The sequence below is a fragment of the Aedes albopictus genome, chromosome 2 (assembly GCF_035046485.1).
Source record: "Aedes albopictus strain Foshan chromosome 2, AalbF5, whole genome shotgun sequence".
NCBI lineage: Eukaryota > Metazoa > Arthropoda > Insecta > Diptera > Culicidae > Aedes > Aedes albopictus.
The window spans coordinates 446,321,032-446,337,708 of record NC_085137.1 but is presented as its reverse complement, the minus strand read 5'-3'; the positions used below and the strand labels follow the sequence as shown (position 1 = coordinate 446,337,708).

The window sequence follows — 16,677 nt, the reverse complement described above, 5'->3', positions numbered from 1 at the left end:
TCTCTTCAAAATATCTGGAAAAAAAATAGATACAACCATACATGTGATTATTCCAGTGTAGATTCGAAAATCATGGACAATTACATATTATTCAAATTACTGAATGGTGCCATATAATTCCGGTACATTTTAGTAATATTTCATAAGCTAAATATTTACAAAAAAAGTTGAATCTGATTTACTCGACGCAATTTTGTGTTACGCGGTTTTAGCGTGTTTTAATTGCGTCAAAATGGTACACGCTTGAATCTAACCATAAAGGATTTTTTTTGCGCTTCCCCTTCAACAGATGGCGGTAGTGTAGCATGCATAGTGTGTCCCCGGAAGAATGTATGAAAAAAAAAGAGTCGGTCATCTTCTTCCTTCTAACCATCTTTGCTAATATACTAGTCATTAATGTTCAAAATTTCACATAGACTTGCAAAATTTCCATACCGAATATCTTAGCACCATGATAACTTAAATATTCGGTGTATTTGGCAAAGTTGTTAGGGGTCAGTCAAGGTCCCCTGGAGGGATCGGTTCTGCTTGTGCCTCACACTGAGCCGAAACATACTTATTTATACAATAAATAGATAAAAATATCTCTTAATTTATTTTCGTTCAACTCGTTTTACGTGATTTCTTTTTTTTTTTAATTAATGAGATGTTTTTCTTTTTTTTTTTCGTTGTTTACGCGTTTTTTTTTTAATGCAAATGGAAGTTTTTTTTTTCTCGGATCGCCAATTTTTTTTTCACGCGTTTCAAACATTTATTGTAATGTTCCGATGACCCTGGAGGGATCGGTTCTGCTTGGGCTTCTCACTGAGCAGAAACATAATTATCAAAAAAATCTCTTTTGATTGCCGGCTTTCAAAAGATTAAATTTTAACCAAGTAAACAACCAATGCCGTGGGTCCATCGCCAGCTTTTCAGGCGAATCCTTGACCTGCATAATACATCTCCCAACCACCCACTCCGTAGTACTTATGGGAGTGTCACTGAGTCGGAGGCCTCTTAAAAAGTGCTTCATCAACATTTCCTTCCCCTATCCCAAGTTACGGTAAAGATGGGCGTGGCCGGGAATAATGTCATTTGCGCTTTTGGTATTCTTGCATAAGATTAGAGCAAAGTTAACTCCCCGGCCTTGTTCCGAAAAGCAATCCGAACGAGATTAGCAAAAGGTACATGAATGTTGTTAGTATCCAATCTACGAAGTATACCGTAACTACGCTAACGCCAACGCTAACTGTAAATTATTTTCCCTTGATAATGGTTTCTTATTTCTCTTTCTCTTTTACAGGTACGATACATCTAAGCGACACAACAGACAGCAGTGTTATTTGAAATACCAACACGCTCGAATCGATCCAACTTGTAATTGAGTTAATAAGCAATTGTAACAGCACATGAATTTGGTAATATAAGAACGTTGAGAAAAAAATTAAATTGTTTTTTTTTCTTATTGAAAAAAATATATTCCTTCATATATTTTTGGAAATTTTGCTAAAATTTACGGATATCGCCCCTTAAACTAGCCAATATCTTGAATTTCATCAATCTGACGTAAAACCTTCATTCAGGAGATCGAAAGGTATTATATTCAACTTTTAATTTATGGAAAAGATTTAAAATTAATTGAACAAAACGAAAGATATTTGAATTTTAGTAAATTCCATATTTAAACAAATTGTAAAACTCGATATTGAACTAAAACTCAAAAACTGTTCTACTTATTATTTTTTATGCAATTCAGTATCATAATTTATGTTTTATTTAGCTCATTTTGGTATCATAATGGCCATTTTTTCCGAACAAGTTCATTATGCAACTGAAAGAATAGTTGTATAATGTTCATAATGCAACTCATTTAGGTTGTATTATGAACATTATGCAAGTCAAATGAGTTGCATTATGAAAAAAAATATTGCATAAAATTGGGTTTTTAAATTAAGAAAAATGTATCGATTTTTTGATTTTATACGAAAGAGCACCTTTTTCTGAGCCACTATGATTTTTTTTTTCAGATTTTTAGAACTTTATTTTGGTACAGTGGTTTTTCGATTTTGTCACGGTTCTATTTAATCACGCTCCATTATATCACTCTCGATTCTAGCACGGTATTTTTTTCGATTTAATCACGCTATGATAATTGATAGAAATATTTTCAAGTACATATTCCACATTAAATAGGACATATGAATTGTCATAAGTATGCTATTTTTGCACATTAGTAGGGTTCGGGCACCTGTTTTGGTCAATCTAAGGGAAACCATTAAAAAAATACAAATTAACCAATTAAAACTACCAATATGCCAATATGAAAGGCTTCAATCTGGATTATGGCCAAAACTGATTCTTCTACCCTTAATGGTTTCAGTGACAAAGGTGATAAGGAATTACAGACCGGGTACTGAACTCGATTATCTAGAATCGCATTCTACCACATCTCATTCTACCTAACAAACGAAGAGCTGTGTTAAACTGCAATTTTAACTAATTTCAATCAAAGTTAATTTGACATAATGTCAAAATTCAAGCTTAAAATAGAATTGCGTTCGCAATTATTCATCACAATAGACCATGAAAATCACTAAAATGACTGCTAAGAAATGATCAATGATCAATAAGGTGGCCCACACTTATATGAAAAACAAAAATTTCGAAAAATGCCTTCCTCCTAAATCAGTTGTTTTGGACTCCCAAAAGCTACGTTCAAAATTTGAGCAAAATCAATTAAGCCTAAGGCGGCGCTCAATACACTTGAATTTTGAATGGGAAAAACTTGGCCCACTGTATGAAGAAATTTTAAGTTTTTGAATTTCGCCGCTAGGTGGCGCTGTAAGCGTTTAATTATCAAACCCTTTAGTATTACTGTAGGTGACTATATGCCAAACAACTTTGTCGAAGGCCGCAAAGTGATCCAACGTCTGTGAAAAAAGTTATACCCTAGGTAAAGTGAGGAAAAACTTTATTGTTTATGATGATTAACCTGGGCTTGTTAGGGGAATATCTGTAAGTAAAAAGAAAATCGCGTTAAGTACTGTTCCTTTGAATTACAGTTGAGGTCGAAATAGATATCTGTCAAAGGATGCAAATACTTAGTGGAATTCAAAGGAACAGTACTTAACGCGATTTTCTTTCTACTTAACTTTATTGTTGTTTTTCCTACATGTAGGGTAATTTGCCAATTGTTGCACGGCTAAAAATTCGCCAATTGTTGCACACCTCATAAGAATAACATGGAGTGTGCAACAATAGGCGAGTTTTAAGCCGTGCAACAATTGGAAAATTACCCTATAGGAAATATCAATAGTCTATTTTATGAGGCTAGTCAAACGACAGAACTCCGCGCTCTGATGTTTCCGTTTTCAATCATCATCCGGTTGATGATGGTTAATGACTGCGCGCAAGTCAAGCGTAGTTTTTGAAACTGGCTAAAACAATAATTTGAAATTTTTATTTAATTTCTTTTCGCAAGTTAACGAGTGAATCGCAACGAAAAAAATACCTGATTAATTATTGAGTTTTGTATTGCTTTTACGACAGCTTTTGAGCCTATTTTGGCTCAAATTTCTCATATCTCCAATTTATCGAACAAGTACCTTTTCAAAAATTACACGATATTCCAGCAAAACAAACGTGCGTGGAATTCTGTCAGTTGACGCCGCTGCTGCGATCAGCTGTTCTGAAGCGTCTCGTAAAATGGCTTATAATGAAATCCCAATACTTTGCCTCACTTTGCCTAGGGTATAACTTTTTTCACAGCCTTCGTATCACTTTGCGGTCTTCGACAAAGTTGTTTGGAATATAGTCACCAACAATTATATCAAAGGGTTTGATCAATGAACGCTTACAGCACCACCTAGCGATAAAATTCGAAGACTTAAAATTTCTTTTTACATTTCAGGCCAAACATGTCTAATGGTCCTATCTGCAGAAGAGAGGCTCTCTTTGGTTTTCCTCTCTTTCGTTAATATCTCAGCTGTTTATTTGAATTATGATTGTCTCCTTGCATTGAACGATGGTCAAAACAATCGTCTTTTGATTTGTACTGCAAAAATAGTTGAAAAGTGTACCATTACATTGCAATAATTGAAAGAGAAAGTGAACAAAGAGAGCCTCTCAAATGCAGATAGGACCTATTGAATTGTTTGGCCTGATTTGGCCAAGTTTTTGCTCAAATTTTAAACGTAGCTTCTGGGAGTCCAAAATAACTGATTTAGGAGGTAAGACTTGGCATTTTTCGAAATTTTTGTTTTTCATATAAGTGTGGGCCAATTGCTACCATGCAAGTACCGATACCATGGACGTTATAACTTAAATAATACTCAACAGTGAAAACGCTACTCATTGCATGCTCACTCGAGCAAACAATTGTGTGCCATTTCAGACTTCATTGCATTCCATTTCATGTGGCTCCAATTCGTCTTCACTAGTGACTTGAGGCGTTGAGAGGATATCTTCACATTGCTCTACAATGCAGCATAAATACAGTCTAGGATGACTTCTTGATCTTTATTGACAATTGAATAAATTTATTTTTCAAAATGCTGCCTGAAATTTTCAATTTCCATTGCGTGGTTTGATGTTTCGTTCGATTTTTATTTGCTTTTCTGTATTTAGGTGTATTTTGAGTAATAAAAACACTCACAAAAAATTGTTTCAATTTTATCACGCTCCAGTATATCACGCGATTATTTTTTTCATTCGTGATATAATCGAAAAAGTACTGTACCTAAAATCAATTTCAAAGGGATTTTTTGAAATCACCTTTTGACAGCTGGGTAACTGTCTGACAGCTCCACCCAGTACAAAATGCGACGAGGGGTGATTCGACAAATCGCTCCCATACAAACTCTAAGTTGATTTTTAAATGGGTTCCCGGTCACCAAAATTCATGAAAATTTGGATTTCGGTTCAGTTTCGCATGCAGATTCAGAATATGGAATTATCTCAACACCGCTAAGGAAGCCAATATTGTATGGAACTCGTTACAAAACTCGATTTTTTCAGCACTCTTCGTATTCATCCAACTCGGCAAGCCTCGTTGGATAAATGTACGACTCGTGCTAAAAAATCAACTTTTTGCAACTCGTTACATAAATAACTATTTTGAAACACGGTTTCGGAATCAGCACTAAATTGTGCTTTATAAACTTTGATCGTTGACTGAAGCTCATGATTTTTGTTTTATTTTGTAAACTAGTATTATTAAACACCCACACTGGCATATCCTAAGCTATTGGCCTGCCTGATTTATTTTTTCAATTCACCTAATCGTGCATTTTAAGGGGTCTCAGGGGCGTTGCAAGGATATACCAGTTGTGTTCAGAGGACCTCAGGAAGGTTGCAGGGGTTTAAAGGGGTTTCAAGCGCGCTCAAGAAGTGTTCCAGAGAGATTCAGAGTGCTAAGGGGGTCCCAGAAATATAGCAGCCCGTTTCATGAGCGATCCTGGGATTTTCAACGGATTTCAGGAGCGTTCCGGAAGATTGAGGGGAAGCCATGGGATTCCAAGAATTTTCCAGGGGCTTTCAAATGCGCTCTTTTCTTCAGTCATATTTGCTTCTAGTCAAATTTTTTCAATCATGTTTTGCTTCTAGGTCTGTTTAAAACGATTTCAGTCAACAAGAGCTCTCTTCGAATAAGAAACGAAACACGAAAAACCCGGAAAAAATTCACCAGAATTAAAAAAATATCGGATGTCAAAGTAGGGTCAAATTTGATCGAATGTTGAACCACTGTTGGACCCACATCGGATAAATGTTGGGTGTGTGTTGGGAATGGTGGCCAAAATAAAAACAAATCAATGAAAGGTTTGTGTCGGATTATACGTCATCAATCACGAACAAAGCTTGAACCGTTCAACAATTAACGGGAATCGTTCAAAATTAGGATGAGCTAAGGATAAGGAAGCGTTCAACATTAGGGTTACAGGCTTCCCATGCGAATGTTCTTTTTTCTCTGTTAAAATGGAATTTAAGGTATTGCCAATTAAATAGGAAGTATTAGTTAATGAGTGGGTAGACGTTCACTGGATATTTTTCAACTTAAGTGGAAAAACAAACGGAAACAAAAATTTCAGTACTAATCGTTCAACAATTGGTGAATTAGCCTATTCTAACTGGTTTTATTCATGCTTTGTGATACTTGTCATAGTATAATTTATTCTTATTAATTATACCTTAGTCCAATCTAGACACAAATATTTTTCATAGATTTGAGGTTATCGAGTATTAAGAGGAACTGCTCATACATATGTATTCTTTTCTCGCAAAAACATTTAAACTTGCAGTTCCCAGTGACTCTCGTAGCTATCACCAGAAATATCTTCTTGTATAAGAGTGAGAACATATTGAAAACGGAACGTCCATAAATTACGTCACGCTTTTAGGGGGGAGGGGGGTTCAGTAAAGTGTGACAACCCATACAAAAATTTCAGAGGTCTCATACAAAAAGTGTGACATAGGGGGGAGGGGGCCCATATAGCCGAGGCGGTAAACGCACGGGTATTCAGCATGACCATGCTGAGGGTGACGGGTTCGATTCCCGGTCGGTCCAGGATCTTTTCGTAAAGGAAATTTCCTTGACTTCCTTGGGCATAGAGTATCTTCGTGCCTGCCACACGATATACACATGCAAAATGGTCATTGGCAGAGGAAGCTCTCAGTTAATAACTGTGGAAGTTCTCATAGAACACTAAGCTGAGAAGCAGGCTTTGTCCCATTGAGGACGTTACGCCAAGAAGAGGAGAGGAGAGGAGGGGGGAGGGGGGGTTGAAAATGGGCAATTTTCGCGTGACGTAATTTATGGACGCTCCCAAATGTCAATAAACAAATGTCAAAACTCGGCATATGTGGAGAAAACATCAAATAGTTTTGGTGTCCTGTGTTGAGACAAACTAATCTTCTTCTAGAGCATCACAAACAAAAATCGACACCCTGAGCATAGTGTATCATTGTGCTTGCCAAACAATATACAAATTCATGCAATGGCTGGCAAAGACAGCCCTCCAATTAGTAACTGTGGAAGTAGTCAAAGAACATTAAGTTGGAGAGAGGCAGGCCATGTTCCAGTAAAACTTGCTTGGCACTTTTTGCCCTTGATCTATAGCTTTCAAGTAGAAGATGTTCTAATGATATTGTTTTAATAAAACCAGTTGGCGTTGAAGGATGGATGCATGATGGAAAAATGCATGGTAATTGGAAGCTCTGTTACCTTCGAAATCTTTTATCAAATCTGTAGCTTATGTTTTATCTTTCCAAACTTTCTAAAGTGAAAAAAATAGACAGGAAAAAATACTGCTCTTTCCCATAACCGTGGTGGTTATGTTACTTCTCGGTCGGGCGGGCCTTTGGCTACGACCTGGACAGGACACCGAAAAGTGTCGTGTTCGAAGCTCGGTGGGGTTCTCAAGGGCGGATTTCACGTTGGGAATTGCATTTATCCACGTGGGAGAATACAGCTCTGCCCTCGATCCAAGACGTACTCGAGGACAGAATACCTTGACTGGACTGCTTGGCCACGGTTGACTATCGTTCGCCCGGACTGAGCTTCCAGATTTTTTCGCAGGCCTGATCCGCCAAGGCCAAATTTGGCTTGAAGGTACAACATACAAGGGATAGACAAAATGATCGGGAAAAGCAAAATTTTCCCTTTCTCAAAAAAATTTCAAATAGCTGTAACTTTTCGAAAAGTGCATCAAATATTCTCAAATTTTCACTGTAAGTTGATCAACTATTTGTGTATCAGTGGACAAACTTTGGAAAAGATCGATCTATTCTACACGAAGTTATAAAGATTCTAAAAAAGGTAGAATTATCCGATAGCCAACTTTGAGCTGTTATATCTCCGGATTCAATGAACCGAATGCAATAAAATTTGGACCATTTATGAGTTATATGATAAGCTTTAAAAAACTTTTGACATAACTTAAAATTCTAAACACGGAAGAAAACCATAACGATTAGATTATTTTTCTAATAAAACACAAAATTTTCTTAAATTCTACATCGTTCAAAATTCTAGATACTAATTATAGTTCATTTAAATTCCCTTTGATTGTCTTGAATACAGATATGTTTTGAAAAAAAAGTAACAATATAGGCGGCATTTCATTGAAAAATTAATGGGATGCATTTTAACCCTTCAGCGCGCGCGCTGTTGTAAAAAGTACAACACTACTAAAAAACCTCGCACCTCATATACAGCGCGAGCGCAATGCAGTTTCGGTAGCTTGATGGCGCGCGTCCTGGAAGGTTAAAAATAGACAAATTTACTAAAAAATCATTAAAATATGAAACCGCTATAACTTTTTCTCTTGTTAATCATTTCAAGTTGAGTCAAACGTTTTTCAGAGCTCATTATATAAGTCATAAATGGACAAAATTCGATTCATTGAATCCGGAGATATAACAGCTCAAAGTTGGCTATCAAATAATTCTACCTTTTTCTAAAATGCTTATTACTTTGTGCAGAATAGTCCGATCTTTTCCAAATGTTGTCCACTGATACACAACTAGTTGATCAACTTACAGTGAAAATTTGAGAATATTTGATGCACTTTTCGAGAAGTTACAGATAATTGGACATTTTTTTTTTTAAGTGAAAATTTTGCCTGTCCCGATCATTTTGTCTATCCCCTGTACGATCGAAGCGTTACTGAATCCTAGGTGTCCTAGGTGCACAAAAGGGCTTTGAGGGTAATGCTTAATGCATGGTTTAGCTACTGGGTCATGGTTAGTTTTAGTCCGAACCATTATGTTGCATTATGTTATTTGAAGTGAATAAGCTTATCATAATTTCAAAATAAAAATACAAGAGAGTAAAAATTTTTATTCTAAAGTTAACCAGGAATTGCTTCTTAAATTCCTCCTGGGGTTCTTTAATGCATTCCTTTAGCAGTTTTTTTTTTGAAACGGTTTTATTCAGAATTTCCACGGTTTTATTCAGAAGTAACACCATAAGTTCCTTCTGATTTTTTTTTCAGGAATGCAACTGGAATTTCTAACAGATGAAAAATGCATTCCTCTACAAGTGCCTTCCGAAAGAATTCCTTCTTATCTTCGCTCATATATTATTCATTCTGAGAAACATTCTGAAATTCCTACCGGAAGTCTTGTAGGAATTCCATCCAAAACTTCTTCAAAAAGCCTATTTGGATTTTTTTTTTCTGGAATTCATTCTAAGAATTGCCCATAAGTTTTGAGATTCATCCAGTCCCTTCTGGGTTTTATTTAATATCTTGTTCCGACTTTTCGAACTCCCTTAGCAGAATACCCTCTTCGAATTATTTACTGTGGATAACTAACACTGATGAAGATTACAATTGGTAGTCGAAATACGCGTATCTGTTAAAGGATAAGCAACATAGGGCGGAATTTATAGGTTCAAAACTGATAACAATCATTATTTAGGAGATCTTTTTAAAATACCTCAAGGAATTCCTTGCTGGGTTCTTCTGTGATTCCTCTTGGAATCCCTTCTGGGATACCTCCAGTAGTTCCTTTTAGTAATCCTCCAGGAGATCCATCACGGATTTCAATACTTCCTCCTAGCGTTTCCTCAGGATTTTCTTTTGATATTACACCAGGAATTTCTCTAGGGATCGTTTTAGGAATTCCACTGGGATTTCTCTGGGATTCCTCCAGAAGTTCCTTCTGAAATCCCTCCAGAAGAGTCCTCTTCGAATTTCTTTCAGAAGGTACTTCCAGAAATCATCCAGAGAAGTTCTTTCAGAAATGTTTTTTTATGAATTCTTCCCAAGCTTCCCCCAGGAACTCCGTCCGCGACTCCTCTAAGAATTCCTTCAGGGATTCCTGAATGTCGTTTTAAGTCCAAATCGTAAAGAACATAGCCACGAAACGGCAAATACTTTGATTTTTTTTCCACCACAGCGTACAGTGCCCTATAAGAGCATGATATAAAAGCTTTCCTAGCATCTAAAACCTCGAGCAATCTCATAATAGGTACTTAATCAAACCAACACTTCATCACATTCTTCTTTTCTTTCAACGCCAAATGCGTGGGTGTAGAAATCGTCGTTAATGTATACACCTCTCCCAGATGAAATTTATATGTTTGCAATATATAATTGCAATTTGCCGTATAAATTCCGAACCACCACTGCGGTTGGGTTTTCAAATTACTTTACCCTCTTGAAGTTTGCTAGCAGAACCTGATGGTGTCGTCGTTTGGTGTTCACTGCTCACGCAAATGGAACCAGTGACATCTAATACCTACCGCTCCATCAGCTTATAGCTGGAAAATGGCACCAGTAGTGGGCTGGTAATTTGTTTCGGTGTTATCTCGAGCACTGCGAAGAGAGTGGACGAGAGTTCTATGTCCGGAGCTGGGTGAAATGATGTGATTTGTGATAAGTGATTTCAGCACCTTTAGGAGTCGCAGATTTCCAGTGCTCCCCACCGAATGGACATTGTTCGGTGTATAGAAACCGAGATTGAAAAGGCACTGATAGCATAGTGGCAAATGGCCAAGCTTCCTGCTAGACTCGAGCGACCACATGTGCTCACAGTGACTAATGTTCCAGAAACCTGATGATAATTAATTGTATCGCTAGAATGAGTGCGTTGTCTTCTCGCTGGAAATGCCCACCTATTGTAAGAGCATGCAAGTACGGCTGTTCAACACCAGGTCATCGATCCCATTCCAACCGGGACTAAGGAAACGACCGACGAACAGAGTGACTTTCTAGCAACTCCCCGTATCCATCTTCCAAAGCAACACACTTGACTGATGATTATGCAAAGCATGTGTATTCAATTTGGATTAAGCACAGCTGCACCGAAGCTACACGCGGTCCCATGATTTCAATAAATCGTTATCGCCCCATCTTCCCGGCAGCAGCTACAAACGGCTCCCCACTAAACGTATACACCGCACCGAAACTATCGGATATCGTTGACGCCGCCACCACCATCGCCGGAACGCCAAAGCATGCTGTTTATCAAAATCCAGTCATCTTGGAAGATTTACAATGGCAAATTGGGAGAAATTTCCACCATCCCGCGAATGAGGCTCGATTTCCCCATTTATGGTTTGTTAATGCGCGCCGTATTTCTTCAAGCCTGGGAATTGTCGTAAATTAGTCGCCGATACGATCCGTTCTCTCGTTCTCTCCACAAATCACCAAATCAAAATTCCGTCGCTCGAAATGCAGGGTTGCCGCTTTGGTTTCTTTATTGTCAATGAAATTGACAACTAGTCTATTAAGAGAAACATAACTAAAGTAATACTTGGATATACATAATAGGCCTGTCCAGCTTTTCAAAAATGTTCTCTGATTCTCAAGTCCACCCCCATATTTTGATTGGCATCCTAAAAGAAGTAACTGGTCAAAATTTCAGCCAAATCCATTGAAATTAAGAGGTGCATCAAATCAATTTTGTGTTTTTCGACTATTTTTGAACTTCAAAAAATCATAACTACACTAAAACTTGTCAAAACTTAATTCTTTCGACAGAAATTGAAAGCTATACTTGTTTGCTACAACTTCTCCGAACAACGTGTGCCAATAAAATTGAAGGAAACATGTGTAATTATCACATTTGTGATCAGAAAAACCTTAAAAAGTTGATTTTTTGATAGATTTCGTTCTGGAACACCCTAATATATGTCATATGTTTGATATTTTAAAACGACATCATATTCTCTCATGTTTTTGGGTTATTTGCTTCTTTGACACCAATGCTGTAGGAGTTGAGCAAAAAATATTAAAATTCGGGAAAGCCAAATCTGGCCTAAAAACTAGCTTTTTGGAGGCAATCACGCTGTTGCGCGAAATTGTACAGAGCGTAGTAGCTTTGCTTCCTTGTAGTTTGCCTTGGCTACCCCCTACCACGGGTGATAACAAACAAGCGTGATGACAGGTGTTGGCTATCATATCAGTGCTGACGCGATGCCACTTTTTGCGCGCCAAAACGTGATTGCACCCGAAAAGCTAGTTTTTAGGCCACATTTGGCTTTCGTGAATTTTAGTAATTTTTGCTCAACTCCTACAACATTGGTGTCAAAGAAGCAAATAACCCAAAAACATGAGAGAATATGATGCCGTTTTAAAATATCAAACTTATTACGTATATTAGGGTGTTCCAGAACAAAATCTATCAAAAAATCAACTTTTTAAGGTTTTTCTGATCACAAATGTGATAATTACACATGTTTCCTTCAATTTTATTGGCACACGTTGTTCGGAGAAGTTGTAGCAAACAAGTATAGCTTTCAATTTCTGCCAAAAGAATTAAGTTTTGACAAGTTTTAGTGTAGTTATGATTTTTTGAAGTTCAAAAATAGTCGAAAAACACAAAATTGATTTGATGCACCTCTTAATTTCAATGGATTTGGCTGAAATTTTGACCAGTTACTTCTTTTAGGATGCCAATCAAAATATGGGGGTGGACTTGAGAATCAGAGAACATTTTTGAAATCTGGACAGGCCTAATACATAATCATTGATTTATTTATGAGTTCAGATTTCTTGAACGAAATTCCCTATGACAATACCTAAGGGCGTGCGATATCCCGAATGATTCGCAAATTACACCTAGAAACAAAAATTTGCGAAATTCAACTAAACGAAGTTTGTGATTTATTATTCCGTTAAGGTACACCGGGGCAAGTTGAAACGGGTGGGGCAAGATGAAACGCGAAGTTTTGAAATAGATTTCAATGCAATTTGGATTTTTTTTCTTTCGCTAAAAGATTGTTTGGATCCAAAACTGTGAGTTATGGCAATCAAATTGTTTGTCACCATTACAAAACATTATGTTAACCCGCTGTTTCATCTTGCCCCACCCGTTTCAACTTGCCCCGGTGTACCTTACTTTTTATCAAATTTAAAATATTTCGCCCTAATAAATGGATTTTGACTAAATGAAACGGATTTTTATGGAGTTTAGAAAACAAATATATAGTAGAAATGTTCAAACCATCATTTCAACTCATCTCAATTTGCTGGAAAGTGTAAATCAAAACATTCCGAATGCATTCCTTGTCTTGGACTGACCATTACAGAGCAAGATCTTGCTAATGATATAGCTAAAATAGCTATATTTTTTATCATAACGGGTCCGGAGAGAATGATCTGGTTCCAAATGAAAACAATAATTGTCATTTTCGTAAAAATGTAGCTCCTGTCTTCAAATGAAATTTCTGACCAAATTTTTTAGAAAAAAGTAAAGGAGACAGACGTATAATAGATTATGGAATTCGGTTCCCAACGTGTGAATTTCATACATTCTGTGGGGTGTGTACAATGATTAGTGACATTCCCCTTGCTAGTCCATCCCCTAGCACTCTTCAGAGACATGACGAGATTGACAGTCTGGAGGACCCTTATATACACTAAAACCTTAATTTACGATCACTTTGCTGGCGCTAAACTCAATTTTAAACCCCCCTCCCTTCCCCCCGGGTTACGCACTATCTCCCAAATAGCGCTCCCCCACTTTACGCTTCATAGGCGTAGCTAAGGGTGCTAGAAGTTCGTGAACAACCGATGCAATATGTTTTCCATATTTGGTGGTGGGCCACGCGAACTACTCAAGATCCGATTTCCAGGAGACGGTGAGGTTTCTTTCGGATTCTGCGTCTCAAGAGCATATACATTACATTTATAACAATAAACTGGTGTTACAACATCAGTGGTTCCCAAACAAAGCGTGGAAATTGCGATTAGAAAGTGGAAAAGGTTTTCAGATTCTGCGTCTCAAGCAGAGCGTTAATGATTAATCATACATTTAATAATGATTAATGATTAAGATTCATACGCGCCAACTTGTGACGTAGTTGGGGGGGGGCGAGGCCTCTCGAAATCAATGAAATTCGAAAAATATTGACGCAGTTTATCTGATTTAGTCATATTCACGTAAAAACTAGCACATTGAGCTGAAAAAAGTTGACTATTGTCCAATTTTGGAAAGCTTCGCCCCCCCCAACTACGTCACAAGTTGGCGCCTATGTTAAGATTAATCAAAATCATTGATCATAATCACAAAAAAATCTCATTTAATCATTAATCATCAATCTTAATCACACTGTTTTTGCAATCTAAACATTAATCAGTAATCATAATCATAAGAAAAAATATTAATTAATCATTAATCATTCATCACCAATAATAATTCATCATATAAAATATATGATCCAATTTAAATTAGTTTAAATGCTGTTCTAAATAATATAATTTATGTTTCTTTTTTTCAAAAATCTCCCGGACAGAGTTACCTTTTACTTTTGAAACTTCCAAAACATGTAAAACAATAAATATATTTTAATCATTTCCAGTTTTTTGCGATTGATTAATCATGATTAATCATGATTTTAAATCAATGTCCATTTTTAATCATTAACCATAATCAATAATCACAGATAAAACTAATTTTAATCATTAATCATAATCTATAATCATTCTAAAAATCAAATTAATCATTAATCATAATCAATAATCACCAAAATTGGAATTTTAATCTTCTTCTTCTTCTTCTCCTTCTTCTTCTTCTTCTTCTTCTTCTTCTTCTTCTTCTTGACGTAACGTCCTCATTGGGACAAAGCCTGCTTCTTAGCTTAGTGTTCTATGAGCACTTCCACAGTTATTAACTGAGAGCTTCCTCTGCCAATGACCATTTTGCATGCGTATATCGTGTGGCAGGCACGAAGATACTCTATGCCCAAGGAAGTCAAGGAAATTTCCTTTACGAAAAGATCCTGGACCGACCGGGAATCGAACCCGTCACCCTCAGCATGGTCATGCTGAATACCCGTGCGTTTACCGCCTCGGCTATTCATTTCATTTATTTAGTTCACATCAAATTCATGATAATACTGAATCAACAATTTGCCGCCATAATACTCGATTTGCAGCTGCAGCTCTCCATCCTCGGTCACGCCCAACACTCGCCAGATCACGCTCCACCTGGTCCGCCCATCGTGCTCTCTGCGCTCCACGCCTTCTTGTGCCAACCGGATCAGTTGCAAACACCAGCTTTGCAGGGTTGTTGTCCGGCATTCTTGCAACATGCCCTGCCCACCGTATCCTTCCGGCTTTGGCCACCTTCTGGATGCTGGGTTCGCCGTAAAGTGCAGCGAGCTCGTGGTTCATTCTTCTCCGCCACACACCGTTCTCCTGCACACCGCCGAAAATCGTCCTTAGCACCCGTCGCTCGAAAACTCCGAGTGCTTGCAGGTCCTCCTCGAGCATCGTCCATGTCTCGTGTCCGTAGAGAACCACCGGTCTTATTAACGTCTTGTACATGGTACATTTGGTGCGGGGGTGAATCTTTTTTGACCGCAGTTTCTTCTGGAGCCCATAGTAGGCACGACTTCCACTGATGATGCGCCTTCGTATTTCACGGCTCACGTTATTGTCAGCCGTTAGCAAGGAACCGAGGTAGACGAATTCTTCTACCACCTCGAAAGTATCCCCGTCTATCGTAACATTGCTGCCAAGGCTTGTCCTGTCTCGCTCAGTCCCACCTACCAGCATGTACTTTGTCTTAGCCGCATTCACCACCAGTCCGACCTTTGCTGCTTCACGTTTCAGGCGGGTGTACAGTTCTGCCACCGTTCCAAATGTTCTGGCAATAATATCCATGTCATCCGCAAAACAGACAAATTGGCTGGATTTCGTGAAGATCGTAACAAATTGGCTGGATTTCGTGAAGATCGTACCCCGGCTGTTGAGCCCGGCTCGTCGCATAACACCTTCCAGGGCGATGTTGAATAGTAGGCAGGAAAGTCCATCACCTTGTCGTAGTCCCCGTCGAGATTCAAATGAACTGGATAGCTCACCCGAAATCCTTACGCTGTTCTGCACACCGTCCATCGTTGCTCTTATCAGTCTAGTCAGCTTCCCGGGAAAGCTGTTCTCGTCCATAATTTTCCATAGCTCTGTGCGGTCGATACTGTCGTATGCCGCTTTGAAGTCGATGAACAGGTGGTGCGTTGGGACCTGGTATTCACGGCATTTCTGGAGGATTTGCCGTACGGTGAAGATCTGGTCCGTTGTCGACCGGCCGTCGATGAAACCGCCTCGGCTATATGGGCCTTTAATAGGACTCTTAAATTTTTTTGTAAAAAGAAGAAAAAAATGAATTAAATCTTCAAAACCTCATATTTTGCGTGATTTTGGAAAAAAAATATGTTCTACGAGTTCATTTGAAATTTAATTTGTGAGAAATTCATAAAACAAAGATTGAAAATCGGTTGAAAATTGTGAAAGTTATGGCACTTGAAGTGAAAACGCCTTTTTATTACTCAAAAATTCGACTTTGAAGCGATTGCGCGACCTCTGAATCTCAATATTTTTGGCTTAAACTCAGAGCTTTCTCTGTTTGTGTCATTTGAATCCAAAAGAGCTTACGAATTCCAGGTTTCAACAACTTTTGAAAAATAAGCCGCAGCCTACTGCAGACTTTTTCTACAGAGATTTTTCCTTCTTTCAAACATAGGCTGTTCTTTGGCGCAGTATTGCAATTGAACTCAACGCGAGCCAGAAATGATTCGACTAAACGTCATTCGACCAAATGTCTTTCGACCAAATGTCATAGATCCGTTAAATGTACGTATATCGCCTCCAGTTTAACATCTTGTGCAACATCTTATACGATCACTGGTTGACTGGGGAATTGCTGAAGTAAGTAACGCAAGACAGTCGTTCGTCCCTTTGCCTCTGCGGAAAC

General features: G+C 37.9%; 1 protein-coding gene across 1 annotated transcript in view; it reads left to right on the top strand.

Moving 5' to 3' along the window:
• LOC109420204 (agrin) overlaps positions 1–16,677 on the top strand; it is a 351,745-nt gene that overhangs the window by 225,360 nt on the left and 109,708 nt on the right. The window lies entirely within an intron of this gene.